Source organism: Misgurnus anguillicaudatus, chromosome 2, assembly GCF_027580225.2.
Source record: "Misgurnus anguillicaudatus chromosome 2, ASM2758022v2, whole genome shotgun sequence".
NCBI classification, from domain to species: domain Eukaryota; kingdom Metazoa; phylum Chordata; class Actinopteri; order Cypriniformes; family Cobitidae; genus Misgurnus; species Misgurnus anguillicaudatus.
The window spans coordinates 19,916,100-19,942,854 of record NC_073338.2 but is presented as its reverse complement, the minus strand read 5'-3'; the positions used below and the strand labels follow the sequence as shown (position 1 = coordinate 19,942,854).

The following is a 26,755-nucleotide window of genomic DNA, read 5'->3' as shown; positions in this document are numbered from 1 at the left end:
CCGGATCTACATGCGAGAAGTTGTGCTTTAAAAGTGTATATTTGTTATTTTTATTGTCAAAAATGACAATTGTTTTGCTAGATAAGACCCTTATGCCTCGTTTGGGATCGTTTAGAGTCCTTTGAAACTCCGTTGGAAAAAACTGGTTAGTGTTGAGTTAAGTATTAAATGTTGGGCTCTATTAAAGTCCATTAAAATTAGAAAAATCCTGCAATGTTTTCCTCAAAAAACATAATTTCTTCTCGACTGAACAAAGAAAGACATCAACATTTTGGATGACAGGGTGGTGAGTAAATTATCTGGATTTTTCTTTTAAGAAAATGGACTAATCCTTTAAGACAAAGATTAATTATGATCATACAAACAATGCTATGTTTGTGGTTTAATTATAGGCGTTGCTTGACATTTGAGCTTGGGGGGTGGGCAATCTATCATCTACTGTATATGGCATCAAGTGTGTTGAATTTTAAGTACATAATTAAAATTAATCACAAAAAATTGTTGACTACATTAAAATAGCATAGCCTGAATGTTAGATAAGAAAAAACATGATTATGGATTTCATTTTTCTCACAGTTATGCACATTGGTGGTGGTTGAGAAGAATACGCCTTTTTATATGTAAAGCGCTTTGAGTGCTGCAGAAAAGCGCTATAAAAATATAACAAATAATTATTATTAAAAAATAAGAACCATTATTTTATTATTAATAATATTAATATACTCAGTAAAATTACTGTCACTTTAACTGTTTTTTATTTTAAACAGTGATTAAATATTGAAGAGTGGATAAAAAACAAAACTTTCTCTCCCTACTCCTAAAGTAAAGTATCAGGTGAGACCTGAAACCAGTGGTTCCCAAATATGTGGTACTTTTATAACCCAAGGGATACTAAAAAGTACACTAAAGATTGTATAAAATGGCAACAACCGCTTATGTTGCCTATTATCCAAATAAAAAAAAATAACAGGCATAGTATTTGCTGTCTAATGTACAGTAACATTCCTAAATGTGAATAGAATGCGAATAGCCTTTTTTATGGCTGTACTTCAGCAAAAACTTAAAAAAAAACTTTTCTGACATAAATTCAATAAATGAAAACAGAATAAAAATGTGAAAATAGAGAGAAAATAAATAAAACATTATTGATGTTCTGTTCTCCAGCCACTAACATCAGATGTTAAAAAAAACATCTCAGTATACCGGTAGCTGAACTCAAAGCTGTCTGCCCTACAAATGTCTGATGTGCTGATGCAACTCGCCTTTAGTCCATTTTCTTTGTTTTTTGTTACACCGCATAAAAAACAGCCCCTGACACTTTACCTTTACCCCCCCCCCACACACACAGAGTTTTATGTAGAAATGTTATATGGGGAATTACTTACTAAAAAGCTTTGTTATATAACAAGTGAATCAATATCGTCATGAGGCCTTTCATAATTTTGAACAATACTCGTTCTTGTCTTTGAACAATTTTGATTTTGATCCACTCCAAATGTTGACTAGTGTTATATACACTCACCTAAGGATTATTAGGAACCCCTGTTCAATTTCTCATTAATGCAATTATCCATTTAACCAATCACATGGCAGTTGCTTCAATGCATTTAGGGGTGTGGACCTGGTCAAGACAATCTCCTGACCTCCAAACTGAATGTCAGAATGGGAAAGCAATTTTGAGCGTGGCATGGTTGTTGGTGCCAGACGGGCCGGTCTGAATATTTCACAATCTGCTCAGTTACTGGGATTTTCACGCACAACCATTTCTAGGGTTTACAAAGAATGGTGTTAAAAGAGAAAACATCCAGTATGCGGCAGTTCTGTGGGCAAACATGTCTTGTTGATGCTAGAGGTCAGAGGAGAATGAGCTGACTGATTTAAGCTGATAGAAGAGCAACTTTGACTGAAATAACCACTTGTTACAACCGAGGTATGCAGCAAAGCATTTGTGAAGCCACAACACGCACAACCTTGAGGCGGATGGGCTACAACAGCAGAAGACTTGACCAGGTACCACTCATCTCCACTACAAATAGGAAAAAGGGGCTACAATTTGCACAAGCTCACTAAAATTGTACAGTAGAAGACTGGAAAAATGTTGCCTGGTCTGAAGAGTCTCGATTTCTGTTGAGACATTCAGATGGTAGAGTCAGAATTTGGCGTAAACAGCTTGAGAACATGGATCCATCATGCCTTGTTACCACTGTGCAGTTTTCTTGTGTTTCTTGGCACACTTAGGCCCCTTAGTGCCAATGGGGCATCGTTTAAATACCACGGCCTACCTGAGCATTGTTTCTGACCATGTCCATCCCTTTATGACCACCATGTACCCATCCTTTGATCCTTTGATGGCTACATCCAGCAGGATAATCCACCATGTCACAAAGCTTGAATAATTTCAAACTGGTTTCTTGAACATGACAATGAGTTCACTGTACTAAAATGGCCCCCACAGTCACCACATCTCAACCCAATAGAGCATCTTTGGGATGTGGTGGAACGGGAGCTTCGTGCCCTGTATGCGCATCCCACAAATCTCCATCAACTGCAAGATGCTATCCTATCAATATGGGCCAACATTTCTAAAGAAGGTTGTTGAATCTATGCCACATAGAATTAAGATAGTTCTGAAGGTGAAAGGGGGTCAAACACAGTATTAGTATGGTGTTCCTAATAATCCTTTAAGTGAGTGTATATATGAAGACTGACTCTTATATTACATAACCTATCAACATATACTGTAAGTTTTTATAGAAAGTTTATTGCACACGATCATGACTGCAATAACACGCTAAACCAGATGATTTTTTTTTTTTTGACGGTATACATTGATTATGTATCTTATAGTTATGTAAAATCAGAGTCAGTTGTCATCATTTCATTTTCAAGTCACTGGAAACACAGGCTAATTCTGAGAGAGGTCCAAAGATGCCCTGGGTGAGTAGCACTCAAGCATATGGCTCTTACAACAGAACCAGACCCAATTCTGTGAAACAGACGTAACAGTCAGTCGAGGTAATTGATGAAATCGTCAGGCACCTACAAACATCAGACCCGTCTACTGTCATTACCCTTTTTTGTGTACCTCCAGGGAACGCTTTGACAACCACTTCTATAGAGAATCTCACCATGCTTGGAAGCTCCTAAAAGTAACGTTTATCTCCAACACAGGTTTCATGTGTCGAAATGTGCTGCAATAAGACTGTAAATGCACTTCATTCATACCGCAAACAAAGAAAAATAAAGAGGAAAACAGTGCTGCTGTGTTCCACTCGTTGCAGCATTTGTGAAAATATAATGCTACTCTCTTTGGGGGTTTCAAGACTGAATGCTTCAACAAGCTAATGTGGATGAAATGTCAAGCTGCTGAGGGAAACAATCAAACTAGACGTACTGTTGCAAAAAGATGAAAACTTTTAAAAGACTTCTCATGTGGAACAATCCGCAGGAATGCCAAAGGCCCTCGATAGCTGATTTTGGCACACAGTTGAGGGGAACATTTGCCCTAATATAGTTACGTCATTAGGGAGCAATTTCAAGCGTGCTGACACAGCCAAACTGCCAGATATAGTTCCTGACTTGCAGTATGATGTAGACCTGTTATTGTAAAATGCATGGTTTCTGTAAACATCTTAAATGAGAAAATGACATGCAAGTTACTCCTTAAACTAACTGATATGTGGAGGTTTGGATTATTTGTAAATTCATATATTAAAGGCACATTATGTATGATATTTGCATATCAATTTCCAAAAATGACTAGCACAGTGTTATTTCGTTCATTTGTGTAGTTACGTTATAATATAACGATTATATTTTGTTGTGTCATCCAAGAACATAATTTGTAAATCCCACCGGATTGATTTACATCAGAGGCAAAGACTTAAACTCCCATCATTCCACGCTTCTTCACAGCATCCTCAAATTACACCTTTGTTGCTGTTTTGAATCCTCCAGTGGTGAAAATTACATATCGTCTCTTTAAAGGTGGTGTGTGTACATTTTAGCGTCATCTAGTGGTGAGATTGCGAATTGCACCCAACAGCTCACCCCTCAATCAAAACGCATATGGTGGCCGCCACAGGAAAAACATCGGAGACAACGTAAGAACGAAACGCACTCTGTAAAACAGTTTGTCTGTTTAGGACTACTGTAGAAACATGACGGGACTACCAAGGGATCCTGCGGTGTAAATAAAAACAGTTTATTCTAAGGTAATAAAAGCAATACAGTCCATTATGAAAGGTCTTTATACACCACTGATAATATAGTTATTATATAGCATTTCTGTAAAGAGATCCTCCTAAAAATTCCATAATGCACCTCTAACTCATTCCCCGCTAGCCTTTTTTTAGGCCTGTAGCAACGCGTCGATGATGTCACAAACACGTGTGAGACCAAAACATTAAACATTAAGTTTCAGGCCCAAAAAATGATCACATTTTCTAATCTTTTGAAACCATCCGCTAGCTGCCCGTCCCTTAAGGCTGTCAAAAAATGCGTCTCTGTAGGCAGCCTGGGCTCTGAGATCTGCACACAAAAACAATTGGTTTCACCACTCAAAACCAAAATAAAATGTTCTCACCAATCACCAACAGGGGGTGGCTGTTGTTAGGTAGAAAAGGCCAGTGTCAAAACCTCACAACAGCCACCCCATGTCGGTGCTTGGAATATCTTTTAAATGATGTAAGTGAAGTCGTACATTGCTAATACTACATGATTTCGGCGTACATAGGCTTGAAGTGTGTATAGTAATTTTCTTGTGGACTGAATAAAGTCTAAGATTGGCATTTCTTTTTACAACGAATCCCAGCACCATGTTTTTATTCTTGATGTGATCTTAATAGGCTATGATTGCTAATTGTACTGGATTGTCACATTGAATTTGAAAGCGCGACAGGCATATCCAATAGCGCTCGTGCACAGCCAGAGCTTAAATGACGACTTGTTCACGTCTTTTTGGCTTAAACGGACAAATGCTCATATGTCAAAATAGCTGTCTTTGTGATTTTCATAGTAAACATTTGGTTACTGTACGTCTTAAACAAATAAACATTTTATTGCATTCGGTCTAATAATAAGCATAATCTGTCTTTGTCATTAAAGTTAATAAAATATCAAAAGAAAAATGTTGTATTTTCTGTATCTTTGTAAATAAAAAATTAATCCATATTTACTTAAATTTTTTTTTGCTAAACATTTATATTGAGCTCTGCTATTTGAATTAAGTTTAAGGTTTATCATGAAGTTTAGATTTTCTGATCGTTTGCTTCATTAAAGGGATAGTTCACACAAAATGAAAATACTTTTTACATCCTTATGTTGTTCTAAACCTGTACGAATTTCTTTTTTCGGATAAACACAAAATAAGATATTTAGATAAATGATGGTAAGCACACAGCTGATTGTAACCATTGACTTCCATAGTAGGAATAAAAACAACATGATGGAATTTATTGAATATACCATTAATTGTGTGCTTACCATCATTTATCAAAATATCTTATTTTAGCAGATCATTACGAAAGATTAGACGATTAGACGAATGTGAATCGCTGATACAACCTTTAAAGTATTTTATTAAGAATGTTTTTGGTATTTATTTGAGATACATTGTGGTTTTTATTAATCGAGCAACAGAAACGAACCGTTAGATTAATCGTCCAATTAGTCGTTAGATTAGTCAACTAATCGGAAAAATAATCGCCCGATTAATCGTTTTATAAATATTCATTTACCTCAGCCCTACTTTTTTTAAGTTGCCCACCAGCATTTTTTTGAGATTTTCACAAAAGTTTCACAAAATGCCTTGTAGGAAAATTTTCTTGAATAAATATGTGAACATACAAACATATCAAATGAAAGAACAGACCCTCTGCTTTCAAACAAAAAATGGGGGGAAAAACCAGTTTCATCCTATCTATATTTTTTCTTTGCTGATAAACTCTTAAATATGGGTATTTTTCTTAAAAAAAATAATAGTAATAATCAAAAAAAGCTGAAATATTGCATTTTTGTGAAGGTATTTGGTTAGAGATCAGATTCAGAACGATTATCAAAACATACACAGAGTTTAAAATTTGCATTTTTTTTATAAATTCGGTAAGTGCGATAATTACAGATTAATCGCGGTATTACAGAGTAACATAAAAATTAATCAGGAACACATTTTTTCATGCAAATGTTTTCTCTTAATTGACAAGATAACTCGTCAATGATGGGGAAAGAGGGTTAATTCATTCTACTTTCATCAGGTGTAAATGGTTTTATCAGACGCACGCGTTGCCGCAATTACGCGTCTAAGCAGAACTTAAATTCTGGTCTCTGTTTGTTTAATGGCCTGACTACTGGCTAAACTGAACTCTGGAACAAATACTTAGTCGAAAATATTTTGGTTTCCTAAAGACAGGGGGAAACGGCGATCATGGATCACCTCTACGTGAAGGGACATTTGGCAGCCGATCTGTAGTTAACATTGTATACATAGTATAGTACACATTTTACACAGTAACGTTCAGTGTATTTGTTGATATGCTTTAGCTATGATTTGAACTAAGGTAATCTACTTGTTATTTATCTTGCTTGTTATCAGAAATAAAGTACTGTATTGTTATCGATTCTTTCCTGAGTTTACCAGAAGTTACGTTTGTTCCACACAAGATGCTTGTTTATGTTGTTACTGCTGAAACTGTCTATAGGAACTAAGGGATTTTGGAGTGCTCTTTTTGTGAATTTATGAAGTGCAAAATTGTACAATGTATATATTTAATTTGAAATATTTGTACCTACAAGATTCCCGTCCACTAAAGGAAACCCCAAAACCCGTCTGACGTTCTCTTCTTTACATTCAGTGGACTGACTGCCTCTCAAAAACACATTTCATCATCTCTACCCAGTGTGACATGAGGCCTTTGTGCAGCCTTTTGACAGACCGCATGCCAAAGCATAAGATAAGCCAAGGCTAGCAGATGCTAATGGGACGAGCTGAGCAAACCCCAAAAACCTCAAGGACCCTTCGCGTACTCCCTTTATTTCTTTATTAGTTCAAGTTTACTGTGGTCTTTCTTACGCCTACAGTACAAGCAAAGTCTAAGTAAATTTGCAGAATTGCAATAATGGCCATTAATACAAGAATGCAAACAGCTAAAGCGCCTTGTTTAGCAAACCGCTGAAGGAGATCTTGCAGCAAGTAAATTTATACCGTACGGTAAATAGTGGATTGAAGTTAGGGTTTTTAATTACATGCGGCGGAGGAGCGTGTTCAGCAGTCGGGGGAGAAGGAATCGACTGAAGTGTATGAAGGGGATAAGAATAATGTTGCTGACAGTGTGCCCTGGAGCAATGGACAAGTCCATACCTCAATACTGGCCCTCTGCATCATTCTGCCCAACCTTTGCCTGCTTTGACAGCTAATACTGTTCAATAATACAAAGCGGGCTGTTTCTTAATACATCAAAATGCATATTTTTGTTGGGGCAATGAAGAAGAGTTGCCTTTATACTCAAAATAGCATAAAAAAGAAGAATTTTAAATGGAAAGTTTATCTCAAACGTCAAATTTCTGCATCTGGTATATTTCTAGTTTTTTCTTTGACAGCATGATTTCCATTTCAGACAGAATTCAGTGCTGGGGTTTGCAGCTCACGAACTTTTATCTCACAGGAACCTGATCTGATTCAGTGTGCCCATTTGGATCAAAGCAGGTTTATATGTTTTGAATACATTTGGCTCTGTGTCAGTATAGGTTCAGTGTACAATGCTTGTTGTACAATGCCTTTTCAGCTGTCTCAAACTTTTCTTTTGGTACTTTTATCTACATGCACTAAAACAGTGATCCTGAGCTCAGAAAAAGCATGTGTACCTGAACCCGACCTCTACTTTCGTTATACTTTGCTCAGCTGTTTAAATTATGTTTGTCCATCTATCTTTCTCTCTCTCTCTCTGGGAAAAAAATACATGTCATAAGTATGCTAAGTGCAACGTGAAGAAAAAGTAGACTGCGTGTGACCTTTCTTTCTGTGCTTATCGCACATAATGCCATGACCTTTCCAAAGCCTGTCTTTAAAATTTTATACAGCGTTGTCATTTTTCTCTATTGCATACAGATACCGAGCGCTTCTATTGTGTTCTGAGCAGCTTCTGGAATGAATACGCCATTATAGAAAGTTTGGAGATACAGGCTGTGAAATTATACATATTATGTTCAGTGGTTTGTCGTACAGTTTTTGCATGAATAATACTGTCAGGTCAAAGAGCCTGAGACAGACACAATGGATTTTAAATCTAACTTGGTAACAATGCTCTTTACAAAAAAGAAAGGTAAAATGGTATATTTTGCATCATTTATGGGTCACAACTAGATCAGATTGCTTTTATTGGGTAATACAAGATTTGGGTTTTCAAGTCTGGGTTAACATGGATTATTAGGTTTTTCACAATTTACTCAATGTGCATGATATCATTGCAGCAAGAGAGACATGAACAAAGCTAAGAAGTAATTCGATGCTGCGTAGAAACATCCTACATTTTGATCTTACGTAATGAATGTACGCACAAAAAAAACGAGCGACCCCCTTTTATTCAGAGGGGAAATCTATAAATCGCAAACGATCTTGAACTTAATCGTAAATGATCTTGAGCAGTTTCAGATCTCCGCCTTTAAACAATGCCTAATTAATGTCCTAAAAATATAAAAGAGTGCTTGTCAATGTTTACATTCTTTTCAAGCAGCAAGAATGGCTTATATTTCCAATAGCCCGCAGCAATTAGACAAGCAAAAGCGCGTAACATGGCAAAAAGCACTTTTCCACGTCAAAGACAGTTTTTATAAATATGAACTTTGCGGTGGATTTTTGCATTATAAATGCAACATGTATAAATGAGGCCCCTGATCTCACGCTAATTCGTACATATTTTACGATTTAGCTAATTTGTAGGAATTCGTGCAAAGTTAATTGTGCAAAAACGTAGGATTTTCATAAAAAAACTAAACAATAAGGAAACCCCTCCCCTAACTCCAAAGTCACATGGGTCAAGCCAAATCAGATAAAATGTATCAATGTGGTCGTACGAATTAATATGAATTAGTCACCTCATAAAATACGTACAAATTGCCATGAAAGCGTTGGATGTTTAAATCAATTTTATAGTTCAACTATTGCTCAAATTGTATTTTTGCCATTTTAAAGGGACAATAAGTAGGATTTACCCCCATCTAGTGGTCAAATTGTATTTCGTACATATTTTACGATTTAGCTAATTTGTAGGAATTCGTGCAAAGTTAATTGTGCAAAAACGTAGGATTTTCATAAAAAACTAAACAATAAGGAAACCCCTCCCCTAACTCCAAAGTCACATGGGTCAAGCCAAATCAGATGAAATGTATGAATGTGGTCGTACGAATTAATATGAATTAGTCACCTCATAAAATACGTACAAATTGCCATGAAAGCGTTGGATGTTTAAATCAATTTTATAGTTCAAATATTGCTCAAATTGTATTTTTGCCATTTTAAAGGGACAATAAGTAGGATTTACCCCCATCTAGTGGTGAAATTGTATTTTGCATTCAAACGAATAGTGCTCTCTAGCGCCTCGCTTTTCTAAATGCGTGTTGCAACTACGATAGCTGTTATGTAATCACTGATCTCCTTGTCCGTTTTAGCTAGTTCATGTGTTCTGAATGAAAACGCGTTGGTAGGTTAGTGCTTTTTGCCTCTCTCTGCTATTATAGTTTATCAATACGGCGGAATGACATGGAAGCCTCCTTGGACTTTCCCGTTCAATGTAAGTAAAGAGAAGAAATTCTAAGCTTACAAAGAAAAGTCAGATCACTGGCAGAGGTCATTGACACCAACGAGGACATATTTATGAATAAAGACTGAAATCAAAACTGAAATATTTAACATAAATGTGCACTGTCAGAAAAAAAAGGTTAAAAATGTGTATATCAGCTGTCACTGGGCTGGTAGCCTTTTTAAAAGATCCTAATATGTACCATTATGTACAGACATGTATACATTTGGTACCAATATGCACCTTTGAGATACTAATATTAACTTTTCAGGTGCAAAGCTGTACTTACCCAGTGACAGCTGGTGTACATATTTTGACATTTATTTTAAGTGTAACATCTTTATACTATACTACAACTATAAAATGGTGATATTGCTTCTGTAAATCTCTTTGACTTTGAGTCTGGACCATGCAGAAAGTAAACCAATAACAGGTACTGTAGACAGTCACAAGATCCATTTAGTCTTGCTTACATTCTGCTTAATCCTACGAGATGCTGATTTATGCCCGTAGGCACAAGAGGAACTCCATGATTCATTTGCCCGAGCTCTGTACTGACAGAAACATGAAGACGACACACATTCTTTTGAACCCCACACATGAAATGAAACCTGAAAAATGCCAACTTGTGCAAGATGAGTCAATTCTCACATGGGGCACTACTCTGTGACTTTCTGCATGAAATATGTGTTAAGACAGGAGTCCTATATTTAGACATCAAATTCCTCTGTTCTCTTGCCTCTCTTTGTGTTTTTCCCTCTGAGATCTGTTTTTCTATTCTTTTTGTCCCTTGCCATTATTGGCAATTTAAGAGATGCTCAACATGGGGATGAATCCAGCAGTTGACACGAAGAACATGTTTTTCCATGTCCGTTAACTCCATTGGGACTGAGATGCACATTGGAAGCTCCGGACAACCCGGAAAAGTTTTGTTCCATTTATTTTTGGCAGTAGAAGAATCTATTGTGGGATTTTTATTCCATAAAGGCTCTTTTAGCACAGACAGTAGCTCTTATCATCCAAAACTTCACTTATATACAGTACAGACAGAGATGGAACTAGGGAATTGGATCGTGTTTAGATAAGACTTCAGAAAGCTCTGGGCCCTTATAGAGGTTTCAGATGTGGTCAGGTAAACGCTGACGAGTCAACAATGGTGGAGGATTTTAATGGATAGAGGCACTGCAGACGCCAGGACTAAAACACATTCAATCAGTGAAGGATTTCCATACCTGCCTGCCGCTAATCTTGTAAACATCAGTGCATTAGATGAGCTTGATTTTCAAAGCAACGTGGAGGATAATGTGTGGAGGGAAATTCTGATGTCCGTCTTAAAATCACAAAGTAAAGTGGTTTTAGCACAGGGAAATAAAGAAGACAAAACCAATAAAGAAGGAGAAACTCAAATACTCATAATTTTTTAATAAACAAAACATATAGGGGCGGTTTCCTGGACAGGGATTAGTTTAAGACAGGACTAGGCCTTAGTTTAATTAGTTTAACAAACATGCCTTACTAAAACATTACTGGCGGGCTTTTTGAGGCAAAACAAAGGGCATTAATGTATTTTAGAATATGTCAGTGCAAGTTGTTTTCAGTTTGGACAGCTCTTATATTTATTTTAGTCTAATTCCTGTCCGGGAACCGCCCCATAGAGCAAAGTGTTGAGATGCATCCTGTTCTAATTAGGTCTTTTTAAAGGTCTTTTAGTGCTGAAATCCATTGAATATCAATAAGGATTAACTTTATTGATTACTACACAGTATGCCATTTCTGCTATATGAAATATGCCCATAGGAAGGAAAATGGTTATGCTATTTAAATAGTGTATTACCATTCCTTGCAAGGCAACGCATAGTCATTATTTAAAAATGATAGGTAACACTTTACAGTAAGATTGTATTTGTTAACATTATTAAATGCATTAGCTAACATGAATCAGCAATGAGCAGCCCAGTCTCACGAAATTTCATTATATAGTCACGTAACTTTTAGATTTTTTTCTGTGATATTAACACAAATTTCTGTGTTTTTTCGTGATAACGAATTCATGTTTTCTTGTCTTTATCACGTATTGGTTACTCAACTGTTTTGTCCTATTTTCTTACTATTGTCACTTCGGTTTAGGGTTAGATTTACATAAAATGACATCCCTACTCAAACCCAACTCTAACCCTAACGTCAGGTGACATATAAAAAAATAAATCGGAAAAAAACACACTGTAAAAAATTTCTGTAGAAATTACAGTATTACTAAGTATTACTGGCAACTAGCTACCAGTAACTTACTGTAGATTTTACATTTATGTTATTTACTGGCAAAAGTTTGTTCAAAGTGAATTAAACATGAAACATTTTCAGTCTTTATCTTCTACAGGAAGTTATTGGCAACCAGCTGCATAATTACAGCTAATTTTTTACAGTGATACATAAAGTGACATTCTAATGCAAGCACCAAATCTAACTCTAAACCGAAGCGACAATGGTTTGAAAATAGGAAAAAGCTGTTGAGTAACCAATACATGATAATCACACGAAAACAGGAATTCGTTATACGATCACGGAAAAACGCGAAATTTCATAGTAATATCACGAAAAATAATAAAAAATTACCTGACTATATCACGAAACTTTGTGAGACTGGCTAGCAAAGAGAAATATAGTTGTTCACCATGTATTAATCCTTGTTAATGCCATACAATTGTTCATGTTAGTTTTTTGTGCAATAACTACACTGTAAAAAATATCTGTAGAAATTACAGTATTACTGGCAGCTGTTTGCCAGTATCTTACTGTAGATTTGCATTAATGTTATTTACTCTCAACAGTTTGTTCAAAGTTAAATGAACATTAAACATGCTTTGCATGAGGCTGTTTTTATAGTTTTATTATGAAAAGATAAAGACTTGCTAATGTTTAATGTTCTTTTAACTGTGAACAAACCTTTGTACAGAGCCCCTAAGGTGACATTGGAGTTAAAAAAATCTAAAGTTTAGTTTCATGTGCTCACGTGAAACCTTCATGTGCAGAATTTTTTTTTAAAGTTTAGTTTTCACGTGAAACTTTCGAGTGCGCACGTGAAACTAAACTTTATTTAATTTTTGCTCCATGTCCCCTTAGGGGCTCCATACTTTTGCCATTAAATAACATACATTTAAATTTACAGTAAGTTACTGGCAAACAGCTGCATAACTACAGCATTTTTTTACAGTGTAACTTTAAAATTAACATTAACTAAGATGATCTTAGTAGGCTATTAATCATTGTTAGTTCATGTTAGTTAATGTTAACAAATATAACCTTACCGTAAAGTGTTACCAAATTATGTTACTTTCAAATGGTCAGATTGTTTAGCTTTAAACCAGTTTTTCTTCATCACATTAATCAATTCATGTTCATGTTTAAATGATCAAATATATCAGCTTGTAAAAGAGTCCAGTTGAGGCTACTGTGAATTTAAATGAGGCCAATTTCAATATGTTGTACAAAATATGCAAATATGTGACATTTCATTTTCTCCTCTTTGTCATTGAACAAAAAATGCATACAATAGACCGTAATGTAGCTGTCATGTCTACCCTTTTCAAAAAGCACAAAACCATACGAGGAACTTGGCTGAGATGACCAATAAGCGGTAAGGTACCTATTGCTTTCTGAGCATATAAGAGAAACAAGATAAAGGCCAAAGCAAAGAAGTATTCATCCCTGAAATAGTATAAGTAATTATATTATAATATGTTACACTGTAAAAAAATTCCGTAGAAATTGCAGCTGGGTTGCCGGTGGTTTGCCGTGGGTTTGCATTTGTGTTGTTTACTGGCAAGAGTTTGTTCAAAGTTGGGTGAACATTGAACATTTGCAGGTCTTTGTCTTTGCAGAGTGAAACTTAAAAAACAGCATCAAGCAAAGCATTCTGGGAAACAAAATCTGAAGCAAAAAACAGAAAAAGGTTGATGATGATTTCTGATTCCCAGAATGCTTTGCATGAGGCTGTTATTGTATAGTTTTATTCTTTAAAGATAAAGACTTGTTAATATTTAAAATTTATTTAACTTTGAACAAACTCTTGCCAGTAAATAACATAAATGTAAATCTACGGTAAATTACCGGCAACCCAGCTGCAATAACATTGAAATTTCTACGGAATTTTTTTACAGTGTATGGTACATGCAATGTGCATCCCTCCTAATACCCTATAGTGAAAATATAGTATAATTAAGGACAATTTATTTGTTTTGCAAGTCAATTCAACCTACTTTTTTAAGTTTTGACCTGCGTGTGATAAAAATATATAAGATAAAATGTTTAACTCAATTTGTTAAGTTAAAGTAACATAAAAATACATGTTGAATTGACAAAATTCTGCATTTTTTACCGTGTTGGTATACTTCAATTCTGCGAAATTGGAACAACTACTTTTATACTTAATGCACTTTAGTTGTCTGAAAGTAGTGCTGGGGTCCAACTTAAGTTTTGTTAAGTATACATTGTTATGCTAAAGTTAAACTATTCCAAGTACACTTAAGTATCTACCCTACTTTTTGCAATACAGAACAGAATATTTAATGTGCACTTCAAATGTATTTTGATGACATTACAATTGCAACTAAATTACACTTTAGAGTGCATGACATACATTTATGTTATACTTATAATAAACTTATTTAGTTATTAAGCACAATTATGAGATATTTTCATTTAGTACATAAACATGTTAATGTATTTGTAGTATATAATAAATGCATTTCAAATACATTTAAGTATATTTATGTTTTACTATGGTACTGTAGATAAGAACTTTTGAACTTTTCATACTTTGAATATATGTCTTTGTATGTCTGTACAAATTGTTCGATTGTGTACTTTTATAATACTTTATATAATACTTATATACTTTCTTTTAATTTCACAATGGGACTTGTTATTTGAAGTAACAGTTGGACATCATTCTTCACAAAACTAACCATCAATAACTGCTAAGCATCATATTTCAAGTCTCATATATTTACATAGCGCCAACGATTGATAAAAAACAAGGTTGCCCATATATCAGGTTTGACTGAACATAAATAGCACAATGGTACAGTACTTGTCCTCGGAGAGACAGTGGTCAGAATTTGATCGATAGGTTATGTGCATCACATTGCTGCAAGGAAAGGTCAGAGGGGGACGGAGTGAAATGCCAGTAGGGTTGGCCATAACCATAACCATCCATCTTACCTCGCAGAGAACAGTGGATTGGGGCACAGACAATGACAGCTTTTTGGAGTGTGATACAATGGTTTTGCCATCTCTTCTTCTCTGTCTTCCTCTCCAAGAGCACAGTCAGCCAGGTTCGACTCGTTTTCTCTTAGTAATAATGGATTTTTGTGGGGTCAAAGTACAGTGGCAGCCAATGAATGGCTTGACCTATACTGAACATTAAAGTATCTGACTGCAATGTTTCTGTTGTATGGGATGAAAATTGTAAGTAATATCTGTTGGAAGGCAAATAGTTAATATGACTATATTTACACAGTCTTGAAGATGCATAAGTTTCTGCTACTCTTAAAATTGTTTAATTGTCTACAAAAATATACCTTTAAATGTTAGGTTTTGATATTATATATTTTTTCGAAAAATATAAATGATCCTTGTAGCTCATTTGGTACACTCACAAATCATGTTTGTGTCAAATATGGATGTTTACTAGGTTTATGTAAACAAGCATTTGGTTTGGTCTATATATTTTGCCCAGCCATGGGTTGAAACATCCCAACATTATTGGAGTGCAAAGGAATCGTATGCTTGTCCATATGTGAACCAGCAGCGAGAAGTGCAAAGGCAGTGCGATAGGTGACCCTGCTTAATGTCCTCCAGCTTGAGGTCTGTGAAGGCCGGACGATACACAGCAACCAATTAAAAGTTAAAGAAGATGCCCCGCTGTTAGGGTTGATTGGTGGAGACTCCTCCTGTGATCGTGTGCTGTCGGAAATTGATGCATCCTGCTCAGTCTTTGATCTTTGACTCTTTGTCAAAATAAATCATTTTCCACTTGCTCGCTTGACCATCTGGCAGGGAGTAGTCCCATTTTGACGCCTCACGTCACGGTGAATTTCACCATTAACTTGGGATTGTGGCTGTGCAATTCACAGAATAGGATGGCCTATGAAAAACTTACTGGCCAATCAAATTGGCCAATCCAAACTTGTGGAAATCTAAGCACTAGAGAGTTTACATTACTTATATATAATAGATCAGACTAAGAAAGAAATTATTCTAAAAAGTTCCTTTGACTGAATTAAAAATGGGTTTCTCCTATGGCACCACTGCGTAAAACGTTCATAACTATTGTAGCTGTGGGTTAAAGGAGATAAACCAGAACTCTTTATTATCAAAACAGCCCACGGCTTCATATTTCCAAAAGATATCTGCAAATATATGCCCTTTTATCATAGTGCCTAGAGTTGGTCTGGGCAGGGAATTACCCAATTCATTTAAATTAAATGTCCCTTCCTTTAAAGGGGTAGACTAGGGATTCCCTTTTGAAATTAAATTGAAAACTACTGAAGCTTATCTAATGAGGGACTTAGTACACCATATGATAATCAACATGAAAGACTTAATTTAGTCATCCTGGAAACTAATAAGACTTATTGAAAAGCTTGCCTTATAAATTTACCTATACATAATAAGGGATCCAGTAACAAAAGTAATAAAGTCAAGTAATTCATGTGCCATGCATTCAGAAAATAACACTGGATTATTTTCAATCCAGCGCTGGGTCAAAAAGGGACAAGCCCAGCTCCAATAAAGGGGGGAGATTTGTTTTGCACACTTGTGACAACTGTCATTAAGTTTCATTTGTTCAATTATGTCAACTTTTTAATGCAAATTTAAATTGTTTGAAATGTCTTTGTTATAACAATTTGACATTAACCAATACATCATAACTTGTCATGACAACTTGACATTACCAAGATAACATAACTGACCACTTTTTATCAGTGATACAAATTGAATTTGTCATTAAAATGTAATTAAGCGTTGATACTCTGTCATATTGTTCTATAACAACGTTATGAATATTTTTCTTGACCTCAACTACAGTGGTACAAATGTAATTTGTCATTAAAGGAATATTTCATTTTCTTAAAAGAAAAATCCAGATAATTTACTCACCATCATGTCATCCAAAATGTTGATGTCTTTCTTTGTTCAGTCCAGAAGAAATTATGTTTTTTGAGGAAAACATTGCAGGATTTTTCTCATTTTAATGGACTGTAATAGAGCCCAACATTTAATACTTAACTCAACACTTAACAGTTTTTTTCAACGGAGTTTCAAAGGACTATAAACCAGTGTTTCCCAACTCTGGTCCTCGGGCACCCCCTCCCAGAAAGTTTTAGATGTCTTCTTATTAAACACACCTGATTTAACTCATCAGCTTGTTAGGGACACGTCTTTACCATTTTGGAAGGAGGTTGATGAGTCGAATCAGGTGTTTTAAATAAGGAGACATCTCAAACTTTCTGGGAGGGGGTGCCCGAGGACCAGGGTTGGGAAACACTGCTATAAACGATCCCAAACGAGGCATAAGGGTCTTATCTAGTGAAACGATTGTCATTTTTGACAATAAAAATAAATATACACTTTTAAACCACAATTTCTCATCTGGGTCCGGTACTGAAAGCGTCAGCGTGACCTCACGCAATCCGTCATGACGTCAAGAGGTCACAGAGGACGAACGCGAAACTCCGCACCAGTGTTTACAAGTGTGTTGAAAGAGGACTGTTCCGACATTGTTGTATGTGGAATGATACTAATTAATGTCTTTGTGTCAGTTTATTGTTTGCAATGGTCTGCAAATGTGCGTTTTATATATGTAACACGTGTCCTCCTTACGTCACTATGCATTTAGACCCTTATGCTTCGATTGTGATCATTTATAGTCCTTTGAAACTCCATTGAAAACAACTGTTAAGTGTTGAGTTTAAGCAACACTATGTAGTTTCCATGTAAAAATGACTTACAGCTCCCCCATGTGGTTGAAAAGCGCAACAGTGACTGGTATCAGACAATCTTCTGCAGGCAGGAGGAGGGGGCGGGGCTGTGTTTCCTGCCCTCCACCGCCACTTTCAGAGTGTGCTTGTAGCAGCTAAGAGGCTGCTCAGGTTGCAGCAACAGTACGATTTGTCCAGTTAAAAGTTGTTCTATCACTGAAATAATTTTAGAGACATTATTTAAAGGTAAAAAACTACATAGTGTTGCTTTAAGTATTAAGTGTTGGGCTCTATTAAAGTCCATTAAAATGAGAAAAATCATGCAATGTTTTCCTCAAAAAACATAATTTCTTCTGGACTGAACAAAGAAAGACATCAACATGGATTTTTCTTTTAAGAAAATTGACTTTTCCTTTAAAATATCGTATAATGTTTTTAAGTTTCCTTCATGTGCTTAACAAATAAAATCAATAATAATAATAATAATAATTAAAATTTCATAAAATTATATTTTATTGCATTTGGAGACCAAATCACCTAAAATTTAATGAAAACAGTACAATAATGGGTTAAGCCATGAAGCGGTGGGTCCATATCGTGGCAAAAACAGTTGATTATATTTAAACTAATTAATCAAATTAATAAAAAAATTTGTTAGTTTTTTCTTCTATGTCAGAACATTTCAGAACCCTCTGTGTGAGGAAGAACAAGCACTGTTAGTTGTCAGATTTTTTATGCATTGTGCACATACATAAAGTTAAGTATAATATTTTTAATACGTGTCTGTTGCATTTTGTTAAGGTATTTAAAATTATTTGACATAGTATTAACACTTAATGACATTTAAATGATAGTTTAATGTAATGTTAGCCCATAAAGCTAGGTAGTGTCTTAAATTTGATAATTATTCTGCTATGTCATGTATATGACAGATTTATGACAAGTTATGATGTATTGGCTTATGTCAATTTGTCATAACAAAGACATCTCAAATAATGTCAACAATATTTTACATAAAATCTCCTTCATGTTCATGATACGTGTCATGTCATGATTATGAAGGTGTCATGTCAGTCTTAAAAACACCCTTTTAAGTAAAGTGTTACCAAGAATAGTTGAACCATGTCTCTCTTTTCCTAATCGTTCTGGTTACTGGCTTATACAAACAGAAAGTTATGACTAAACTTTCTTTTTATGGCACTTCTTGTGTTTATTGCTTTCCCAAGATGAAGTCACTTTGGACAAAAAACAATGGGTTCCCAATGTCTTAAAATATCTTAAATTGGGATGATACTCTTGTAAAACACAATAATTGAAGTCAGGGTGGCAGATATTATTACAGTTATAGTTAGATATTAGTTTAAAATCAAACTTCTATTTCAGTATTAATAATCAGGAATGCAGTACAAACATTAAAAAATCACATAACAATTTGCCATATTATAGTATAGTATGTTTTAAAATATTAAAAAGCATTAAAGACGAAGGAGTTCAAATGTTTTAAAACATATTATAAGTTTGATCTTGGATATGCAACAAAATTCCTCCTACAGATTTGCCTTTTCAACTTCGATTGGCATCACACAGCAGTAAATTCGAAGGAGTTGCGATTACAGGGGTTATTAGGGCGTTTCTTGGTTATTTTGAGTGTTGCATTTAATTATGCATGCTAATGAGCCAGGAAATTATACTTTCAAAGATGATGGCAGGAGAAGTGATGAACCAAACACCGAAATACATTTTTGTCACGCACGTGTATGAATTTCCACTTTGAATAGTTCCTATATCTGCAATGTCCATCGCTATTTTCTGTTTGTAGTCCAACTTAATGCCTTCAGCTAACCATCTGCTTATTTTCATAACACTTTGCATTTCTCTATAATGCCAATTAAATCAAATGACCAAACGTTATAAGCAAAAATGTGTTTGCCCAAGGCCTAAAAAGACAATTATAAAGTTGGCACATACCGCATGTGGCTTGATTTCAATATGACTTAGACCTTTATGTACCTTCCTCTCTACGTATACCTATATTTTTGCTTAGCAACACAGCCTGAAACCATTATTGTATTTTTCTATTTCGGCATACAGACAGGATGTATTTGGAATCCACTTTGCATTTGTTTTTCCTCTGAGACAGTGAATATTGCTTAGGCGGATCAATATTTCTTTTATAACTTCATAAAGAAAACTACTGCCACACATACACGCATCAGCATTGTCACATCTGGGACTTAAAATCGTATTTGCCAGCCTATTTCCACTTTAACACTTTAGATTCCTCTGTGAGCTTGAACATAGGGAGGAGAGATGTCATTGGTTTGCTTAGGCCTGCACATCACAGACGCAAACCTATTCAGCGTCATCTCAACCGTCAAGGGACTAAATCTAAATCTTCTTTAACTGTATTAGTTGAAATCAATCTTGTTTGGATGTCAAATTCAATTGATAGACCTCTGTGAAACTCTGAAATAATGGGATCAATACTGTAAACGGATAACCGTATGGTCATCTCTTCTCGAAAGCCGGCTATTTGTTTCTTTTATGCAATAGCTATGGCATAACAGCTCTGGGTGTTTCATAAAAGGGCTGGTGAAGGATTTTGCTCGTGTGTAAAGTTGTGCACTGCTCCCTCTATAGGCAAAATGGAGAAAAGTGATCTTCACTTTACTAAAGTCAAGCACTGCAAAGCTGCTGTCTGCCTGATGTTTTCTGATTGTTTGTTATGGTGAAATGGTAAATGCCTTAATATCAGGTCCTGGCACAGCTGAATACATGGATTAAATGCTATTCGGCCCACACAAAGATGCCCCGGTGTGTTTGTTGTTATGCCCAAGCCAAATCACAACAGGGACCAGCTTTCCAGAATGACTCATATTGTATCCTACTATTAATCCAACCAAAATAAGGAGGGACGGCGAGACAGAAGAATAGATTGAAGGGGAGAGAGAGGAGGGCAGACCACATTCAGCTTAAGTATTTCCGCAAGAGATTTAAAAGAAAGCTGTGCAGAAAAATGAGCATTAAATACTCTCCACAAACAATGAAAAATGTAAGCATGTGTCATTTCCAGAGTGAGGAAAGCGGATTAGTGTACTGTTTATATGAACTTTGTATGATTCCTGGTTTGCCTTTTACACCATACTGCACTGCATTAGAAAAGTGAAAAATCAGGAGGTAAGAATCTTTTTTTCGGATGCCTCGCCATGTCCAGGCAGATGTCCAATCCGTCCTGTGAGTCACAATAGCCATGGGGTGATTTTATTTTAGCTCTTCACTGCTGTTCATGTTTTTTCTGTGCTTATATTCAAACGCTTCCGAGTGAGGAAAAGTTTGGAATAGGAGCTAAAGAGGACGTCTGCGTTTCGAGAGCAGAACAATCCCTTGGGGTTGTTGGCATTGCGTAAGGAGATGGAAACTCATGGGGTGAGCTCTAGATTTAGTTTGGGAGAGCATTGTTGGATGAAATTAAATCCAACTTAATGAATGCCCTGTAGTGGACAACTACATTTGTCACAATAAAACATAAAATGAGCCAAGGCAGCGACATTTATAGCTTATCATCATCATATGGAGAATGCAGGAAGGGCAACATTCCAAAAATAAACTCAAAAATGAATAAGCTAAATGGTGAAGAAATTAACATCAAAAGTAGGGCAACTAACTACCTCCATTTGTATTGAATGTCTTTATGAGATCCGAAACCTGTGCTGCTTATGGTAATGTCACATTACATCGGAGCTTTGATCATTATAATGGATGCTGCAAAATTCCATAACTGGATGAAAGGAATACCAACGTGTACCCAACACAGTCACGGTTAAGACTCGGTACACTGCATGTATATCAAGTTAAGCTTAGTGAAGCAATACAGCACATTATAGATTCTCCCTTCATTCAGTGAACTGTAAAAGATTATACTCACCCTGACTGTGATGGGTGGTTCCTCTCCTGTCCCTTCGGTGCTTGTATCCGATCAGCTTTTAACACCGGTCCGCTTCTTTGATTCTCTAAAGTAGAAGAATGCAGTCCCCTGACATACCTTGACGTCCTCCGCTGTGCTTTCAGTAAGGTTCACTAAGCAGTCAGAAGGGTAATCCAGGCACTGTGCTGTCAATCCTTTCTGGAGACCTTACGTGTGGAGTTCTTCACACATGTAAACATTGACTATCAAATGTAGCCATAGGTTGTTGTTGGTTTTTTTTCTTCTTTTTGATCAGTTCAAGGCAAAGAAACAGACAAACTTTCAAAGCCAGTTTTTTGAGGAGAAAACTCCCAGCAGTTTAAATCTCTGCTGGCAAACCAAATAAAACAGTCAGGGGTGAATTCTGATCAATCCTCCCGATCAATATGTAAGAAGGATAAATTCAAGCAGATGATAAATCCATTCAACTCGTATGCATTATCCAGCTTCATCCAAGAAAAGAAATTGCACCTGCCATGGTTCATTCGTGGCATCCAATGTCTGTTCTTGTGCATCTGTTTGTTTGTGCCAGATTGCTTGTAGAGCTAGACTCGATGTGTCCGTGCTGTATTCGTCACCCAAGACCCAGAACAGTAAGCCTCGCACGGAGGAGAGCTACTCCAAGTCTTGCACGAAAGCATCTCTTTCTTTTCAACAAGCCCTGTCCAACTGAGACCAGTAGCCACACCCCATCTGCTCTGATTGGCTGAGCCCAGCAGGGAGCTATGTGGAGAGAGAGGGAGAGGGAGAGGGAGAGAGAGAGAGAGCGTTCTTGGGAGAAAAGGAAAGACTAGTCGCTGAGCCCTGGAGGGACAGGGTGGCTAATGAAAGCAAAAATGCTTTTCTCCCAGTGCCTTAGCCAAATTTGTCTGCAACAAATTTGTTGTGACTCCTGGCAAACTGAATTCATACTGACAAAGTCTCCGGTTTCTTAAGGGAGATGTATCTTGTTCTTTATACAATAAAGCCCAAAGTCAGATCTTGTAAGCTTAGTCTTGTACTGTAAGTCCCAGATATCTTGGGAATTGAAGGAAAATAAATAACAAATTGTTCATGCATCCCACTTTGACATTTAAGATCACAATTTACTAAACTTATTGAACGCCCCTACATATGTATATATGTATGTATATATGTATATATGTATGTATGTATGTCCATGTATGTCCATGTCCATTTTGCCAATTTTGAGATTTTTAGACGGATTGAATGTCCAGGTTCATTTTCGTATACAGTATGCGTCACATACCTAAATTGCCAATGAAAAGTTGTGAAATCATTTCATCTGATTTTCACGTATATCCATTTGGTGTCAAAGCTGTCAATCACGTGCGTATCTCCTGCCTGTGAAGCATCTCGCCGGTCTTGTGAAGTTTCATTGAAGCTCAGCACTGAATATAGCCGAATAAACATAGCCTGGTGAGACAATGACTTTCCTTCATCGAGGTAAACGTTCCCCCTTACGCCAGACGTACGTCTAGGACTGACAAAATTACGGTAGGACTGTGCAAACAAAGTATCTGTCTAGCATATTTGTTATTTAAACTGGGGACGCTGGGGACATCCCACCACTTTTTGAAAGCATTTGGTTAAAATGTTCTGAAAAATCAAGCGATGCTTAAGACTGGTTTTGTGGTCCAGGGTCTTTTCTTTTACATATGTAATGAAATTCATTGTAATCATTGACTAAACGCGCTGCTGTTTTCTACGGTATGATGCTTTGGCACTGTTCGGTTGAGCTGGTGTTGCAAGGATTGTTACAGGTGTGCAGTCGACATTGTTGAGGGTTTTATGCTGAGTATTTTGACTGGCCTACGCTATGCCCATTTTTGATGTGCCGTTATTCAATATTTTTCCCGTCCTGCAGTAATGTTTTATCTGATCTTTTGTCCCCACCACTTTTCAACACAAACTGACGCCCCTGCTGTCTAGCATTACCATGTCAGTGTATTGATTCATTGTCCCTTCATAGTTTGCAAGAGACATTTAATAAATGTATAATTAATATTAAATAAACTAAGCGTATTTAACTAAGACGTAGGGTATTTAATAAACTGAGCGTATTCATCTGTCAATATAAAACGCGACTTGGCCATTCTAATTAATGATCGGAAGAACGGGTATCGACCACCGTTAGTGTAAAATAAGCACGTATGTCCATTTAAACTCAATTTTGGACAAATGTGGATTATATTACTACACTGGCAAGACAATGGTTACATGTAAAGATGCCGTATCAAGTATGACACATTCAACTGCTTTTGATATACAGTGTTTTTTTCACTTCCTGAAAAGTAACCGTTTTGGACATACGTGAGTTTGATATGTATATACAACGCACATGCTGGTATAAGACACTATATGTAATTCGTTACATTATGTGTGACAAAAGTAACAATAAAGAAAAAGTCATGATTTAAACTATGATTTTCAACTGTGAAGTACAGTACAAAATTTCTAACTGAAACGGTTCCTGCATTTCATTTGTCTCCTCTGCCTGGACTTGATAAAAATAATCTTGGTCTTCTGTTTGTGCTGCAAGCATTGCATTTCTATTTGCTTTTTAAACCTTAACAAGCTTACGCATTTGCACAGTTTAGACTCTAAAGAAAATGCAGCAAAGTAAAAAGTATAGTTGAGACAAGCAATGACACTATTTTAAAGAACAATTCGTCCAAAATTTTAAATACGTAATTTACTCACACTCATGCTATCCAAGATGTCTTCCTTAATTTATTTGGCTCAGTGAAAACAAATTTATATTTATAAACATTATATTCAAATATGGACGCACGTTGGTATCTACAGTAAAAATATCGTTGGGTTTGCATGCCCAATGATTGGTTGTTGTCATATGTTTTTTTTTGTCAGGAGACATGCAAGAACTGATGAGATGCCATGTCTGAATATAACACTAATATGGGTTTGTTTGTTTTAAGCTCAACATATTCATAAATATTAATACACTCACAAACCTATTGTTTCATTTCAGAAAAGATTTACAATATTAACCAGGAGTGCCGCATCCAAGGCCTGAAAAGTGCAACCAAAACATTTTAATCGTCCTCTGGTGGCCGGCTGCTGTATAGGTCATAAACCTCGCCTTTTCTGTGTAATCAAATGAGACGCCAGACTTAAAAATCAACTTACACTTTAAATGTTTTTTTCACCAATGATCGTTCCTGTTTTTGTCATTTATTGGTCTAAATGGATTTTTGTTATTTCTCATGTACTTTTAAGTGTTTGTTTTTCTAATTTCTATTAAAGGGCCATATATTATGCAAATCTACTTGTACCAGGTGTTTAAACATAAATTTGTTTTGCAGTGTGTAAACACAACCACAATACAATGAAAAAATCCGCCCACTCCTTTTTTAATACCTATCAAACCAAAGCAGTCTTGTTAGATATGCTGTTTTGATTCTCTTGTTAGTGTGATGTCACCCTGACAAAGCCCTCCCCACAACCACTGACTGACTGGTTAACTTTACTCAAAAGCTTTTTTAAATGTGTTTGTTAGCACAGTAATGCGGCTAAAGGCACATTATAGTTGTGAGTACGTCCTACGACGTAGCCACGACAGGGTAGGATACCCGTCGGTTGTCATATACTTTTGCGTCATCGTCCGTGCAAGACCAGCAGTGACGTAAGTAAATAAACAGTGACTTTTGTTGCAGTTTCAGCTAAATCACTCCTTAACTTGGCCCATCTTTGTTCTCATCATACCTATGACAGAGTTTTTTTTACCTGACGGGAAGGGTTCTAGTGGACCAATCGCAGCGCTTGTGGTCCGTGTAGAACAAAAAATTTGACGGGGTGCACGTCAGGCTACGCAAAGGCTACGGATAGACCTTGCACACGACTATGAATTGGACTTAATATGCTATTGTCCCAGACTGTATATTTACAGGAAACGGATCTATTTTTAACCAAAAGCATTTGCATTTAAAGGTACAGGACTTTTTTTCTCCCTCCCAAATAGGTGCATTATAACAAATGTTCAGTGGGGTATTTTGCATTTACATTTATGCATTTTATCAAAAGCAACTTACATTTCATTGAAGTTATACATTTGATCAATATGTGTGTGTTCCCTTGGTATCGAACTCATAATCTTATGGGTTCTAATGTAATGTTTTACCAGTTGAGCTACATGAACAGTTTGAGCTGAAACTTCAAACATATAATCTAGACACACCTGAGACTTATATTACATCTGGTAAAAACGTGCATAATATTGGCCCTTTGAGTTAGTTATTAGATGCTATTAAAAATGGGTGTGATGATTTGATTTGTGTGTTTGTGATTGAGTCATTTTTATACAAGAGAAGTTTATAGAGACATGTCATCCATCTTGGATGGTATTAACCAACTGAAGTCATTTTGATTATTTGCTTCAACAGTTTGAGTTGCGTATACGAAGATAAAATGATGGCATGTTAATAAAAAGTTGTTTGCATGTGTTTAACTGCAGAAAGGCATTTGAGATGCTAGGCTTGTGTGGTAATTTTGAACAAAGCACTAATAAAGAGATCATTAGCAGTACTTAACATTCAAAACAAAAGGTTTTAATAATAATCTATGTGTTAATCCTCTTCTATTTGAAGTGTAATGGACTGTATCTGTGCATGAGGTTATATTGTCAAGTTAATGATGCAAATGAAATACCTGGAATAGAATGTTCTTGTTTTGCCTGCTTCAATGTCATGGCAGCGAAGCAAAGACAATTAAGGTGTATAAATATGTAAATATGGGAGGACACCTTTACCCAGAGTCAGGTAATGATATTTTCATCCCCAGTCTGCTTTATTCCCAACTTGTCCCAAATTAGAAACCTTAATGACCAGCAATAGACCACAGATGGTCAAACTCTAGGGTACGTGAGTCTCCTGATCTCTTCCTGCTTCTTGCAGCATCACTTTTACGTGCCAACAATACATTACCTCGCCAGCTGCTGCACGCTCAAGGGAGTAATCATTGCCTTGAGAAGAAGGTCAATGCATGGCAGTGTTTGT

At 36.1% G+C, this 26,755-nt stretch overlaps 1 protein-coding gene across 1 annotated transcript in view; it reads right to left on the bottom strand.

The window, feature by feature from the left end:
* brinp2 (bone morphogenetic protein/retinoic acid inducible neural-specific 2) overlaps positions 1-22,394 on the bottom strand; it is a 154,993-nt gene extending 132,599 nt beyond the window's left edge. The window contains exon 1 of the mRNA XM_073874204.1: positions 21,702-22,394. The gene's annotated coding sequence lies outside the window, so the exon portion shown is untranslated. The remainder of the gene's footprint in view (positions 1-21,701) is intronic.
* Positions 22,395-26,755: the final 4,361 nt, after the last annotated feature.